Here is a 16,061-nt window from a genome sequence, read left to right as displayed (position 1 = left end):
GATTACCAAAGAGGAAATGTTAGGAGACAGGGATAAGTTAGGAATTTGAAATTAACATATGCACACTGCTATGTATAAAATAGATAATCAATAAAGACCTACTGCATAGTACAGGAAACTCTACTCAATATTCTGTAATGACCTATTTGGGAAAAGAATCTGAAAAAGTATATATATGTATGTACATATTTGTATCAACTGAATCATTTTGCTGTACATATGAAATGAAAACAACCTTTTAGATCAGCTATAATCCAATATAAAATAGAAAAAGTAAAGTATATTAAGACAGAAAAAAATTAACTTATGAAATACCTCACCTAACTTCATTTTTAACAATAGTGTAAGAAGCTTATGCTCTTTGTAAATTCTACTACATACCAAAGTCATTATTTTTTTTCTGAGAACTGTACTTCACTTTGTAATGTTCTAACTATAAATAATCCCAGTGTTCACGTTAAAAAATTTCAGTGATAAACTGAGACTTCTATTATATTGGAAATATATCAAAGAATGACACAGCTTTTCTAACAGTGACAAATAAGATATGAATACTTTAATCCTAAAGCTAAATTAGTCTTCTCAGATGATGCTAAAAAGTAGATTTAGCTGCACTCAGTGACATTTATTATTGTCAATTTAAGCCATTGTGCTAGTTAAATGACATGTATTCAATAGCAGCAGTGAAACACATATCATTATCAATGATTTAATGATATTAAATATGATTACCTGGGATCATATGCCTATTTTCAAACATATTTCAAAAGGACAAAATATACCAAAGGAATTTGAACTGTGTTATACTTAAAACTTCTCTTACCTCTATATTTTTGCCTATTATCTTTCTCTCTCTGTTCCCACCTCCTCCTCCCTCCTTCCCTCTCTCCTATCCATCTTTTCTTCCTCTTCTCTTCTTTCTTTCCTTCATTGCTTCCTCCCTTCCTCCTCCTCCCTTTCTTTCCTTCCTTTTTTGGCTATTTTTCCCTCTCCTGCTGAGTTGGGAGAAAATAAAAACAGTTGGGACATTTACCACAAAATATATTCTTTTTTCTTCTCACAGACATATCACTTAAATAATCCATGAAGATACAGTAGGAAAGGCAAAGAGATTTGTAAATGGAAGTATCTTTTATCTGGCTATATCCTTAGAGCAATGATTCCCAAAGTCTGGCCCTCAATTCTGGGGAGACAAAAACATTACGAGTTGTCCTCAGAACCACTGTCAGCACATGGAATAATAATTTTTAGAATATATATATACACATAATTGAATAATATGAAATTGCAAATGTCAATTTTGACCTCGGTAAGCAGCAATTTCATATAATTAATCCTACTTACACACATATATTCATGGCTTCCCTAGTGGCTCAGACAATAAAGAATCTGCCTGCAGTACAGGAGAACTAGGTTTGATCCCTGAGTAGGGAAGATCCCCTGGAGAAAGCAAGGCTACCCACTCCAGTATTCTGGCCTGGAGAATTCCATGGATAGAGGAACTTGGTGGGCACAGTCCCCATGGGGTCACAAAGAATCAGACATAACTGAGCCACTAACACTTTCACTTTCATCCATGTAAATATATTATTTTTCCAAATATATGAAAAAGCTATTGTGATACTTAAATGCATGTAAGACCATACTGATTACATCATTCTTGGTTGAGCAGTTGAGTCAAAAGGAGACCAGTCGTAGAGAGGGATGATGTGATGGAAAGTGAAAGTGAAAGTCACTCAGTCATGTCCGGCTCTTTGCGACCCCATGGACTGTCCATGGAATTCTCCAGGCCAGAATACTGGAGTGGGTAGCCTTTCCCCTCTCCAGCAGATCTTCCTGACCCAGGAATCAAACCAAGGTCTTCTGCATTGCAGGCATATTCTTTACCAACTGAGCTATCAGGGAAGCCCAGTGTGGCTGGAGTATGTATTAATTTCTTATTGGTGCTATAACAAATTATCACATACTTACTGGCTTAAAACAAAATATATTGATTATATCTATTATCAGGCAAGATATCAGCAGGGCTGTACTTCTGGAGATTCTAGGAGAGGAATAATGTGATTGCTTTTTCCAGCTTCTAGAAGCCTCCTATATTCCTGGTCTCATGTCTCCTTCTGTATCTAAAGTCAGCAGTGGCTGGTTGAGTCTTTCTCACATGGACTTATTTTGTCATTCTCTCTACCTACTTCTTCCTCTTCTAAGGATTTCTGAATCCACTTGGATTATCCAGGATGATTTCTTTATCTGTAGATCAGCTGATTAGCAATGGTAATTCCCCTTATAATGTAACAAAATATAACATATTCACAGGTCCTGAAGATTAGGACTCGGACATTTTTGAGGACCCATTATTCTGGTTTCCCTTTTCTGGGAGATCTGAGATAGATGTGATAAGAGGTAGAAACTGTAGAATAGGGAAAGGACCTTCACTGATAGAAAAAAATAAACCACAATCAGGAATTGAACTTGTGAGGAAAGAACAGAACTGAGAGAAGAATTGCAGATCAGGTATGAGGAACTCCTTAGTAGAAAGGTGCCCTACCCAAAGCACAAGCAAGGGGCAAGGCTGAGTGTACCCTTGAGCTGTAAGAAAGGGAAGGAATATATTGTATTGGGAGCAGGGGCAGAAAGACAAAGAACTTTTTTTGCTTTCTTTAGAAAACATTAGACAAAGTCTGGAAGTTATGGCCCAGAAATGGGAAAAAAAAAAAAACAAAAACAAAAAAACAAAAAAAACCTCATCCAGTCTTTAAATGTGTGATTAAGTGGTCAGTGAGAGATGAGAAGATGACCTAGCAAAGCTGTCCTCTCATCTGGGATTGGAGATTGTGGATGGCTTTACTCCAGCCACCAAACCACCAGATCATACATTGCTTTCCTCAGGTGTGCAGCAGACAGCCAAAGTGGTATGAAATTAACCATCTGTAAATCATGCCTGGAGGAAAGACAGCTGGGCACCCTCATATCTGTATCTTGGAGGTAAGGTCATGAGTAAATAACAGAAGAACCAAAAGACTGAAATCTCTGTGAAGTTGGAAACATGTGCCCTGCAAAAGAGGCAAAAACTGGGACCATTGGAGACTGTGATGCCAGTGTTGTTGGATATCCGCTGCTCACAAGGTCTAGTTTGCAGCCTTGGGATTGGCTGACGTGAAGGAAGGAAAGATGATTTGTGTCATCTGCTTTGAGGTTGAGTTTCCCTTTGAATTTTTGTGAAATGAGAACAAGTACATCCCTGCACAACTGATGGGATATAATAAATGTCTCAGACTGGCATCTTGTAGGACAAACAGCCTGCACGATGAATTTGGCTTGGAATTCGAACACTGTTGATAATGAAAGGTTGTTGTCGAATCACGCGAATACACCGGGATTCTTGGGCCCTGGAGGAGAAGAATTCAAGCCGGGGCCAGAGACGAGGCTTGATCGCTCAGAGCTTTTGTGTAATAAAGTTTTATTAAAGTATAAAGGAGATAGAGAAAGCTTCTGACATAGGCATCAGAAGAGGGCAGAAAGAGTACCCCCCTGGTAGTCTTTAACTGGATGTTATATAGTCACTAGCAGTCTGTTAATGAAAGAAAGGAATGTCTTAAAATTCAGAATGGCACCAAATGGTTTATCCTGGGCCATAAAATGATTAACTTGAATCTTAAAGAAGGGCAGACCACCATACAAACAGTTTCATTTACATAGATTAGGGGAACAATATCTGAGTATAACATACTGGTTTGTCAAGTAGGAACCCAAGAGGCGGAACCGACTTGGAGACAGAGTTTGGGGTAAAGGCATAGTACATTAGCATGGCTTAAGACAAACATTTCCATAAGAAAAAGGCATTGATTATCTCTAGGCTCAAGAATAGCTAACTTCAGGCGAAACCAGGTGTCATTATGGCTACACAGTATTTTAAGAGAAACCTCCCTTTAAATTTGTATAGAGAAGGAAAAAAATATTGCTAGTTTGTTTCCTCCTGCCGCTTAAGAGAGATAAAAATGTCTGACACTTGCAAGCTATTTCTTCCATTTGGAGACCCCTCTCTCCTTGAGGACCCCTAGATTTCCTATCAACCTGCCTAGGAAATGACTCTCTCAATAAGCATACATTCTTAAGAAACACCAAGCTCCCCAGGACTCCTGAGTACTGCCTAAGACCCTCAATTTTGTTGGTCTGATAGCCCTGGGCATTACAATTTGAGATTCTGGGTGAATAACAGATTCACTGACATTCAATAAATACCAGTTGTGTCAAGAAGGATGCTGAATATAGTCTTAAATGAACAAATAACAAGGAAGACATTTTATTTGCTAAAACATGCCCAGTTTTTGTTTCAGATCCAAATGTGCAGAGTTCTTGAATGTTTTAGGTTTTGCCCATGTTAACAAATTGGTAGTCAAAGATGATCAGTTTAACTCTTAAATCAGGAATTGCTACCCTTTGTTTTAGCAGTTTCTCCCCCTTCAAATCCACACCTAAAATATTGGTCACTGCAAGTGGATAAGCTAAGACAAAAGAAAAGCTGGTACAGGGGCACATCTAGATTTTTCTTTTAGTTACAGATAGCATCCTTTGTCAATGGCATCCCACTCCGGTACTCCTGCCTGGAGAATCCCATGGACGGAGGAGCCTGGAAGGCTGCAGTCGATGGGGTCGCTGAGGGTCGAACACGACTGAGCGACTTCACTTTACTTTACCATCCTTTGAGATTAGCCATGAGTTGATGGCTGTTGAGATGGGAAACATGTAAATGGCAGTTCATTACACTTTACTTTTTTGTCTGGGACTACAATAATAAAAAAGTATTTGTTCTGAAAGAAAGTGCACTTGTGTGACCACCCACTGCTGAGAAGTTCCACATCAGGCCAGTTCCTCCAAGCCCAAATTCTGTCTATGGACTGACGTCTAAAGCCACCATTGCAGAACTGTCACTGCCGATGGCTCTAAGGCTCCATACTAACATAAGGTCATTGCTCCAAAGAGAATTACACTGCATCTTTCCTGACAGTGTTTGTCCTTGGGGAAGTGAGTCATCTCTGAAACTGTTTTCTCCTCTGTGTAGAGGAAGTAATAAATACCTTCCCCTTCCATTGTTGATATGCAGGTTGACAATAATGTGTGCAAAGTCCCTGGCGCTTAGGTGCTTGTTATGTGGTAACTACTATCTCTATGGCTTCTCTCATAACTTATGTTTGTGTATCCAGCTAGCCTCCAAGTCATTGTTGCACTGATGCTATTGGACTTGAGGCTGTGTTTCTGTGAATTCTTAAGACATTTCTCTGGCCTCCCCAGCTTCCGATCAAATAGACTTAATTCATGACAGCTGCTTGGAAGCCTGTTTATTATTCTGCTGCTGCTGCTAAGTCGCTTCAGTCATGTCCGACTCTGTGCGACCCCGTAGACAGCAGACCACCAGGCTCCGCCGTCCCTGGAATTCTCCAGGCAAGAACATTGGAATGGGTTGCAATTTCCTTCTCCAATGCATGAAAGTGAAGAGTGAAAGTGAAGTCGCTCAGTTGTGTCCGACTCTTCGCAACTCCATGGACTGCAGCCTACCAGGCTCCTCCATCCATGGGATTTTCCAGGCAAGAGTACTGGAGTGGGTTGCCATTGCCTTCTCCAGTTTATGATTCTAATGTCCTGTGAAATTCACTTGATATGAAACCAACTTTAGACAATTGGTCATCTGATGCCCTGGAAATTTAGCCATAGTGGCAAATGCTACCAAATCTAGATTGAAATGGGCTTCCCCCTTCCCAGAAAATACCTCAGAATGCATTTGCTTTGAATTAGTTTTGATTTCAAGTTTTATTTTTAGACACTTCATTTTTATGATGAAAATGGATTTCAAGTTGAGTGGTTTCAAGAATATGTTGGGCAGAAAAATTTAGCTATCTATACAATGTTAATTATTGCCCCAAAGGTGAAAGTCATGATTTCCTTATGACCCCAAATCCCTGGCTTTCCAGGGATATTCAATATATCCCTGGAATATATACCTGGGTTTGATTTCTGATTTTGAATCTTAACAGCTTTGTGACCTGAGGCAATTTACTTAATGACTGTGAGCACCATATCTCTCATTTGTAAAACAGGGATAATCCATGCCTTTTTGCTATTATTCCAGTATACTATTACCATATCTTTCTTTACATTATGAGAATTAAAGTTTTCATCATATATGAGAGCAATGTGTATAGCAATAAATCTTACTTTTCTTCTTTCTTTCCTTATAGGGAATTGCTTTTATTGTTTTAGTGATATAATTGTCAGTATTTATTATTCCAAGTTTTCTCCATAATGTCTTTCCCACTTGCAGGATAACTTTATTGTAGGCTTAGACCCACTCTTTCATTTTTCTTGCAAAAAGTTCTATGATAAAGTATGAAGAAAAATTCTTTCTGTTTTTTTTTTTTTTTAAAGTTATGTTGAGTTCTAGCTGGGAATATGTATCAAAGGTTATGAATAATTCAACATTATCAGGTAAAGATCACTTTTATGCTTCTCTGCCCCAATTTTCTCCAACTTTACCTTAATCCATGACTTTGTTTCATTTAAATATGTGCTCTAATTGGTTAAATATTTCTCAGTAAATCTTCTATGCTCTTGCACATGAGGGATGAATCTTGACCAGCTGATCCACAAGCAGGCCCCGGGCCAGGAGGTTGGAAATGGTCTGATCTGCCTTCACTAGCTCCCTGTCCTCACTCGTCAACCTGTATCTCAGCTATTCAAGGACAGGAGGATGCTGCTGTGCTCAGTCTAGCCACACTCACTGTTCTATCCCATGCTCTTCAGCTATTTCCAGGCTTCCACCTGAAACTCCCAAACTTCAAGTCTTCTGAGGTTTGGAGTCGGGCACAGCATTTTAGTGCTTCTGACCTTGAGATGAGCTGAAGGGAAATTTGGCTCACTGTTGAGGACCATGCACTGGTGGCGTGGGGCTGCCTAATAAAGTATTAAAAAACTGGGCAGTTAGACAACAGAAATGTAGAGTCTCTCAGTTCTGGAGGCTGCAACTCTGAAATCAAGGTGTCAGCAGGACTGGTTGTCCCTCGGACTCCAAGGTCTTTGAGGGATAAACTGTCCTGGGCCTCTTTCCAAGTCACTGGTGCTTTCTGACAATTTTCAGTCTCCATTGGTTTACAGAAGCATCACTCTGATCTCTGCATTCCCCTCCCCATGGCATTCCCCCGGTATGTCTATCTCCGTAACCAAATGTACCCTTTTTTTAAAAACACCAGTCATATTGGATTAGGATCCACCTTAATGACCTGATCTTGACTACATCGGCAAAGACTTTATTTGAAAATAACGTCACATTCACAGGTACTGGGGTTAGAATGTCAACATCTTTTGTGGTGACGTACTTTATCTCATAACAGACTACTTCATATTTGTTCTCTGTGGCCAAGCTAACTGTCCTTATCTTTCCCATTTATAAAGAAGACTGTCAATAAGTGGGGCCCACAGGACACAGACTCAAATGCCAGTTCTCCCATCTGCACAAAAGAAGGAGCAGCTGGAGGCAAATTTCACAATCCCTATAGGTGACTCATTCTCTCTGGGAATAGGTCCTCTGTTCTCACTAGCTAGAAATGTGGCCAGAGGAAGGGACTACAGTTCGCTAAAATAATTACCAGAGTTGTGGATGCATGACTCATTTTTTAGGTCATGCAATTTGAAGGTGTTAATGTATCTTTACTTTCTGAATATCATTAAACCACCAGCATAATTCTGAAAACATATATTAAACTATTTTCTACTGACAGTATTTATACAACTGCTCATCTTTCATTGTATAGCATATGGAAAGTTTGTGTAAGAATTGTTTCTTTGGGAATGTATGTATTTATAAAAGCTAGACAATGTCAATTCTACACCAAGGGTCAGTCAACAACCAAATACTTAGGAGATGCAGGGCACAGTTAGACACCCCACAGAGATCATCTCTGAAATTCCTAGTATGACTCTGCTGAGTGGATAGCATAGGGCATTTTATAGTCAATAGAAAACAGGTGCAAAGAAGTTGTGAAGGCCTCAGTCCTATGATGCTGGTGGCTACAGGATGGGAACCCCCAAAAGGTCTTTCAGATTGTCTTGTACTCTACTTGCTTTCCCTCCATGATCTGCTTAGCACCATGCAAGGAGCTATGCCTTCTGTAAGCATCCGAGAGAGGAAGACTGTGTCCTGTGGAGTCAACAAAGGTTTAAATCCAGCTTCTACATTAGCAGTGTGAACAGAAAGAGATGATTTAATTGCTCAATGTCTCAGTTTCTCGCAACCAAACCCATATACTTATCTTAGGGCTGTTCTGGAAATTACATGAGACTGTATTGATAAAGTATCTGAAATACTGCCTGTCATAAGAAACATGTAATGCATAATAGTATCATTGTGGTGAAGGGGACAACAGAGGATGAGATGGCTGGATGGCATCACTGACTCTATGGACGTGAGTCTGGGTGAACTCCGGGAATTGGTGATGGACAGGAAGGCCTGGCGTGCTGTGGTTCATGGGTTTGCAAAGAGTCGGACACGACTGAGTGACTGATCTGATCTGATCTGATGTAATAAAATAATAATAAAGTGGTAACTTAGAACATAATATTTTATAACTTTCTGTGATAGCAAGGCCAAGGCATTAAGGAAAGAGAAGCCACTGCTTGTTTGAACATAAGGTCTATGTTCTTCATTAGTGTCTCCTGTCTGTTTAAGGCAGGAAGGCCACACTCTTGCTCCTGCAACCAGGAACATTCCAATGATTGTCCCCACGTGTTCCTGTGGGCTTCTTCCGTGGCTCAGTAGTAAAGAATCCACCTGCAATGGAGGAGCTGCAAGAGATGTGGGTTCGATTCCTGGGTCAGGAAGATCCCGTGGAAAAGGGCATGGCAATCCACTCCAGTATTCTTGCCTGGAGAATCCCAAGGACAGAGATGCCTGGCAGGCTATAGGGTCGCAAAGAGTCGGACATGACTGAAACAACTTAGCATGGGCATACGCACACCTTCTTGTACCTCTTTCAATGGCTATAAATTCACTCATGGCCAACAGGTCAAGGAAAGGGGCAGTGGTCATTTTCAGGTTGTATTATTGGAAGATTAGGCTTGAACTCAAAAGTGCCTTAGCCATTACCAGTTTTTCTAAAACTCTAATTTTTGACTGCCAGGTAACAATGAATAGAGGGGGTAAAAAATGCTTTTTTTTAGAACATAGATTCTAAAAATCTAAAAGTGACATTTCAAAACCATCATTTCTTCTCCAGAGATGGCTGGAAATAAACGTGCTCACAGTCTGCTTTTTAAAAGTGCCTCTGGGCCACATGGAAGGCACCAAGCTGTTGTATGCATTTTAACATCTGTAGATGTCTTAAAATTGCCACCAAGCCTTGTAGCCAGAGGAATGCATGAAAGCATTGTGTAATTTGGGAATTAAATAAGTAAAGTGAAGCTGAGTATGAAAACCATCCTACCTCAGAACCAAACAATGTGAACAACAACAACAAAAAAATCAATTATGATGGAAAGAGGAGGGAAGGAGAGACCCCCTGAGGAGAAGCAGTGAAAAGTACACTTACTCAAATTTAAATTAAATGGTTTGATGGCTGGTGGCTTACAATTAAGCAAAAAAAGATTGTCCAGAAATCCTCAAAACTCAGCATGGTACCTCTCCACATAGTTTTCTACTCTGTGTCCCATGGAGGCACCTTGGAGAGAGCTGAGGAAGGTCCAGACAATCTCATCATGAGCCCTAGGTTGGGGAGAAGTAAAAAGAAAAGGAATGTTGAAGGTTTTTACACCCTTCTCATTCTGCAAGAACAGCAATAAAAATCTCCCAGACACAGAAATTTCATGCTAATGATTTTCTCAAGGGGGAGGGAAAAAGGAAGGGCTTAATTATTTTGAGCAATAAATGGAAAACTAGGCAAGTGTAACATACATACAGTGTCTCAGAGAGGCCCAAACACTTTCCAATTAGCCCATTTCTGTTTGCAGAAAGGGCTATCACCATGAGAGTGAGAGAGCCAGATGAAGGCAGGGACCAGTCCCTTTCAGTTGGATGGAGGCTACAGGGAGAGAGCTCCAACCCCTAAAGTAGGGCACAACCCAGAAATGGTACACGGTCAAGTCAAATGTCAAATAATAAACTTCAGGACATCATAGAATAGGATGTGTTCCCCTTAATTTAAGGTATTCAAGATAATTACAAAAAAGAGGGCAGAGTCTAGGACTGCCAGCCATCACTATATGTAGTCCTTTCTGAGCCCTGTACCTTCATACCCCTGAAACATCAGTTCAGTTCAGTTCAGTCGCTCAATCGTGTCCAACTCTTTGCGACACCATGAATCGCAGTACGCCAGGCCTCCCTGTCCATCACCAACTCCCGGAGTTCACCCAGACTCACGTCTATCGAGTCAGTGATGCCATCCAATCCTCTGTCATTCCCTTCTCCTCCTGCCCCCAATCCCTCCCAGCATCAGAGTCTTTTCCAATGAGTCAGCTCTTTGCATGAGGTGGCCAAAGTACTGGAGTTTCAGCTTTAGCATCATTCCTTCCAAAGAAATCCCAGGGCTGATCTCTTTCAGAATGAACTGGTTGGATCTCCTTGCAGTCCAAGGGACTCTGAAGGGTCTTCTCCAACACCACAGTTCAAAATCATCAATTCTTTGGCATTCAGCCTTCTTCACAGTCCAACTCTCACATTGATACATGACCACAGGAAAAACCATAGCCTTGACTAGACGAAACTTTGTTGGCAAAGCAATGTCTCTGCTTTTGAATATACTACCTCAGGCCCTGAACAAATAGCCATATTGTTTCATAGAAGAGGTGAAGCATGCCCATGAATCTTGAAAGGAAAATCAAGGAGAATTTACCATATCAGAACAAGTAAAGTTCTGGACAGACTTATCCACTTCTAACAGCATGATGTTTATGCAGCAATTATGAAGCAATTGATACATAAAATGGGGTAAAACAATGGGGTATTACTCATCCATAAAAAGGAATATATTTGAGTCAGTTCTAATGAGTTGGAAGAAATTTGACCTTATTATACAGAGTGAAATAAGTCAGAAAGAGAAAAACAGATACCATATATTAACTCATATATTGGAATCTAGATAGATGGTACTGATGAACCTATTTGCAGGGCAGCAATTAAGATGCAGACATAGAGAACAGACTTGTCAACACAGTGCGGGAAGGAGAGAGAGGGATGAACTGAAAGAATAATATTGAAACATATACATTACCATATGTAAAAATAACCAGTGTAAATTTGCTGTATGATGCAGGGACTTCAAATCCAGTACTCTGTGACAACCTAGAGGGGTAAGATGGGGTGGGAGGGAAGTTCAAGAAGGAGGGAACATATATACACCTATGGCTGATTCATGTTGATGTGTGGCAGAAACCAACACAATATTGTAAAGTGATTATCCTCCAGTTAAAAATACAAAAAAGGAGGGGAACAGAGGGTATGGGAGTGTATCACAAGAAAGGAGAGAAGAAGGAAAGGAAGTCAGGAAAAAAGAAGTTGGCAGGCAAAAGAAAGATGAAGCGTCTAATTAGGAAAAAAATCTTAATCCTGGGAAATATGAAACACTAATATTTTACTGTACACAGAAAAACATATTAATAATGGGTTTATTTTAATGGATTTTAAATGAGGGGCATTAAAATAAAAATAGGTAAAGGGAGAGATTATAGACAGAAAATTACAAATAAAATCAATATACTACTAAATAAAAAGAGAAAATAAACCCAGCAAAAAATGATAATAGCTTAGTACTGAATTATTGCTATAGGAAAAGGATGTAAATAATTATAAATAAAGAGTAAGAAACAAACTGACTAGAGCAATTCGAGTCCATGATGTTCTTCCTGGTGACTTTGTCATTCAAGGGTGAAGAAAGCAGTCAGACCTTCTCAAACATAAAGAAACTTATGACACCCATAAGCATTTTCTGAAAAAGAACCAGATAAAAGCAGAATTTAGCCAAGCAAAAGCTCAAACCAGAAGCCAGGAAAAATGTCTGGTATAAGGCATTAAACACTTCTATGTTGAAAAATGACTAAGCTGTGGGAAATATGATTCAAAAGGTTAACAACTATTATAAATTCCAATGTTGTGTTAAAGGATAAGTTTTTAAAGGAAATTTGTAACTACCATATGGAACATATGTCAAAAATAACTCATAATTAATGAGAGAATCTGTAATACGTCATAACAAGTTCAAAAGAGAATTCAATATACACATATATATAGGGAATAAAATAATTCTGAAATCAAGTTGCAAATTGATGTAAAACAGATCTGTTTACAGGTCAATAATCAATTGCAACACACTGGGCCTAATTCATTTGTGTTTCTATAAACAAGAATCATTTATATTATTGTCAGATTTCTATAACTTACAGAGCTGTAAAACAGTTCAAAGACCATGAAAGGCAGAGACAGCTGAAATAGATGACCTTGACAGAGTATTTACTGAGTTTTTTTTTTTCTTTTTTCCTATTTTAATCCTTCATAACTTTTCCTGATAATTGTAAAAGTTATAATACAAGAAAAAAATGTGCTATTATCCTTATTTCAACTTAAAAGTATTTGAAAATTCAAAAGTATATTTATTTGTTTCCTCAAGTTTCTCCAAGTGCCACCAGAAAAATAATAAGGTTAAGATTGGGTATAGAATAATAAGAGATATTATTCTAATGCTTGTTTAAAATGACAAGGAAGACTTTATTCAAGATTATGGCAAGGGGGGAGAGACTATTGCAATAAAGAAGAGAGATTGACCTTAACTCCAAATATAACCGGTATAAGTGGGGATTTATCACCAGTGGGCAGAATAAAAGAGAGGAGGGACAATTGCAAAGAGGAACTTAGTTACTAATCAAAGATGAAGGAGAAGAGGAGGTTGATTGGCTATGGAGGGTTGGGGGATTCTCAAGAAACTGACAGCAGGATTCTTTGCTAAAACCAGGCTTGGCAGGCCAAGGACAATGAATAGCTAAAAGAATTCAGAGAAGCTTGACCAAAATTCGGCCAAGGAGGTAATCCTTTGGTAGAAAGTTAATAAATCACAAAAGGGGTGAAGTATAATTTTAAAGTTATGTCCAAGGGGGGAAAAAAGACAACAAAGAAAATTGCAATAAATCAGAGCATTTCAGTTCAGTTCAGTTCAGTTCAGTCGCTCATTCGTGTCCAACTCTTTGCAACCCCACGAACAGCAGCAAGCCAGGCCTCCCTACCCATCACCAACTCCCGAGTTTACCCAAACTCATGTCCATTGAGTTGGTGATGCCATCTAGCCATCTCATCCTCTGTCATACTCTTCTTCTCCTGCCCTAAATCTTTCCCTGCTTCAGGGTTTTTTCAAATGAGTCAGCTCTTCTCATTAGGTGGTCAGAGTCTTGGAGTTTCAGCTTCAACATCAGTCCTTCCAATGAACACCCAGGACTGATCTCCTTTAGGATGGACTGGTTGGATCTCCTTGCAATCCAAGGGACTCTCAAGAGTCTTCTCCAACACCACAGTTCAAAAGCATCAATTTTTTTGGCACTCAGCTTTCTTGATAGTCCAACTCACATCCATACATGACTACTGGAAAAACCATAGCCTTTACTAGACAGACCTTTGTTGACAAAGTAATGATTCTGCTTTTTAATATACAGTTTTCAGTTCAGTACACTTTAGTTGCTCAGTCGTGTCCGACTATTTGCGACCCCATGAATCACAGCACGCCAGGCCTCCCTGTCCATCACCAACTCCCGGAGTTCACTCAGACTCATGTCCATCGAGTCAGTGATGCCATATAGCCATCTCATCCTCTGTCGTCGCCTTCTCCTCCTGCCCCCAATCCCTCCCAGCATCAGAGTCTTTTCTAATGAGTCAACTCTTTGCATGAGGTGGCCAAAGTACTGGAGTTTCAGCTTTAGCATCATTCCTTCCAAAGAAATCCCAGGGCTGATCTCCTTCAGAATGGACTGGTTGGATCTCCTTGCAGTCCAAGGGACTCTCAAGAGTCTTCTCCAACACCACAGTTCAAAAGCATCAATTCTTTGATGCTCAGCTTTCTTCACAGTCCAACTCTCACATCCATACATGACCACTGGAAAAACCATAGCCTTGACTAGACAGACTTTTATTGGCAAAGTAATGTCTCTGCTTTTCAATATGCCATCTAGGTTAGTCATAACTTTTCTTCCAAGGAGTAAACATCTTTTAATTTCATGGCTGCAGTCACCATCTGCAGTGATTTGGGAGCCCATAAAGATAAAGTCTGACACTGTTTCCACTGTTTCCCCATCTATTTCCCATGAAGTGATGGGACAAGATGCCATGATCTTCATTTTCTGAATGTTGAGTTTTAAGTCAACTTTTTCACTCTCCTCTTTCACCTTCATCAAGAGGCTTTTGAGTTCCTCTTCACTTTCTGCCATAAGGGTGGTGTCATCTGCATATCTGAGGTTATTGATATTTCTCCCGGCAATCTTGATTCCAGCCTGTGCTTCTTCCAATCTAGCATTTCTCATGATGTACTCTGCATAAAAGTTAAATAAGCAGGGTGACAATATATAGCTTTGAAGTACTCCTTTTCCTATTTGGAACCAGTCTGTTGTTCCATGTCCAGTTCTAACTGTTGCTTCCTGACCTGAATTCAAATTTCTCAAGAGGCAGGTCAGGTGGTCTGGTATTCCTATCTCTTTCAGAATTTTCCAGAGTTTATTGTGATCCACACAGTCAAAGGCTTTGGCATAGTCAATAAAGCAGAAATAGCTGTTTTTCTGGAACTCTTTTGCTTTTTTGATGATCCAGCAATCTGGTCTCTGGTTGGCAATATGGTCTCTGGTTCCTCTGCCTTTTCTAAAACCAGCTTGAACATCTGGAAGTTCACCATTCACGTATTACTGAGGCCTGGCTTGGAGAGTTTTGAGCATTACTTTACTAGTGTGTGAGATGAGTGCAATTGTGCGGTAGTTTGAGCATTGTTTGGCATTGCCTTTCTTTGGGATTGGAATGAAAACTGACCTTTTTCCAGTCCTGTGGCCACTGCTGAGTTTTCCAAATTTGCTGGCATATTGAGTGCAGCACTTTCACAGCATCATCTTTCAGGATTTGAAAGAGCTCAACTGGAATTCCATCACTTCCACTAGCTTTGTTCGTAGTGATGCTTTCTAAGGCCCACTTGACTTCACATTCCAGGATGTCTGGCTCTAGGTCAGTGATCACACCATGGTGACTATCTTGGTCATGAAGATCTTTTTTGTACAGTTGTTCTGTGTATTCTTGCCACCTCTTCTTAATATCTTCTGCTTCTGTTAGGTCCATACCATTTCTGTCCTTTATAGAGCCCATCTTTGCATGAAATGTTCCCTTGGTATCTCTAATTTTCTTGAAGAGATCTCTAGTCTTTCCCATTCTGTTGTTTTCCTCTATTTCTTTGCATTGATCACTGAGGAAGGCTTTCTTATCTCTCCTTGCTACTCTTTGGAGCTCTGCATTCAGATGCTTATATCTTTCCTTTTCTCCTTTGCTTTTCGCTTCTCTTCTTTTCACAGCTATTTGTAAGGCCTCCCCAGACAGCCACTTTCCTTTTTTTGCATTTCTTTTCCATGGGGATGGTCTTGATCCCTGTCTCCTGTACAATGTCACAAACCTCCATCCATAGTTCATCAGGCACTCTATCACATCTAGGCCCTTAAATCTATTTCTCACTTCCACTGTATAATCATAAGGGATTTGATTTAGGTCATACCTGAATGGCCTAGTGGTTTTCCCTACTTTCTTCAATTTCAGTCTGAATTTGGCAATAAGGAGTTCATGATCTGAGCCACAGTCAGCTCCTGGTCTTGTTTTTGTTGACTGTATAGAGCTTCTCCATCTTTGGCTGCAAAGAATATAATCAATCTGATTTTGGTGTTGACTATCTGGTGATGTCCATGTGTAGAGTCTTGTGTTGTTGGAAGAGGGTGTTTGCTATGACCAGTGCATTTTCTTGGCAAAACTCTCTTAGTCTTTTCCTGCTTCATTCCGTATTCCAAGGCCAAATTTGCCT

Source organism: Bubalus kerabau, chromosome 4 (genome assembly GCF_029407905.1).
Source record: "Bubalus kerabau isolate K-KA32 ecotype Philippines breed swamp buffalo chromosome 4, PCC_UOA_SB_1v2, whole genome shotgun sequence".
Classification (NCBI taxonomy): domain Eukaryota; kingdom Metazoa; phylum Chordata; class Mammalia; order Artiodactyla; family Bovidae; genus Bubalus; species Bubalus kerabau.
This window is presented reverse-complemented; position numbering follows the sequence as displayed.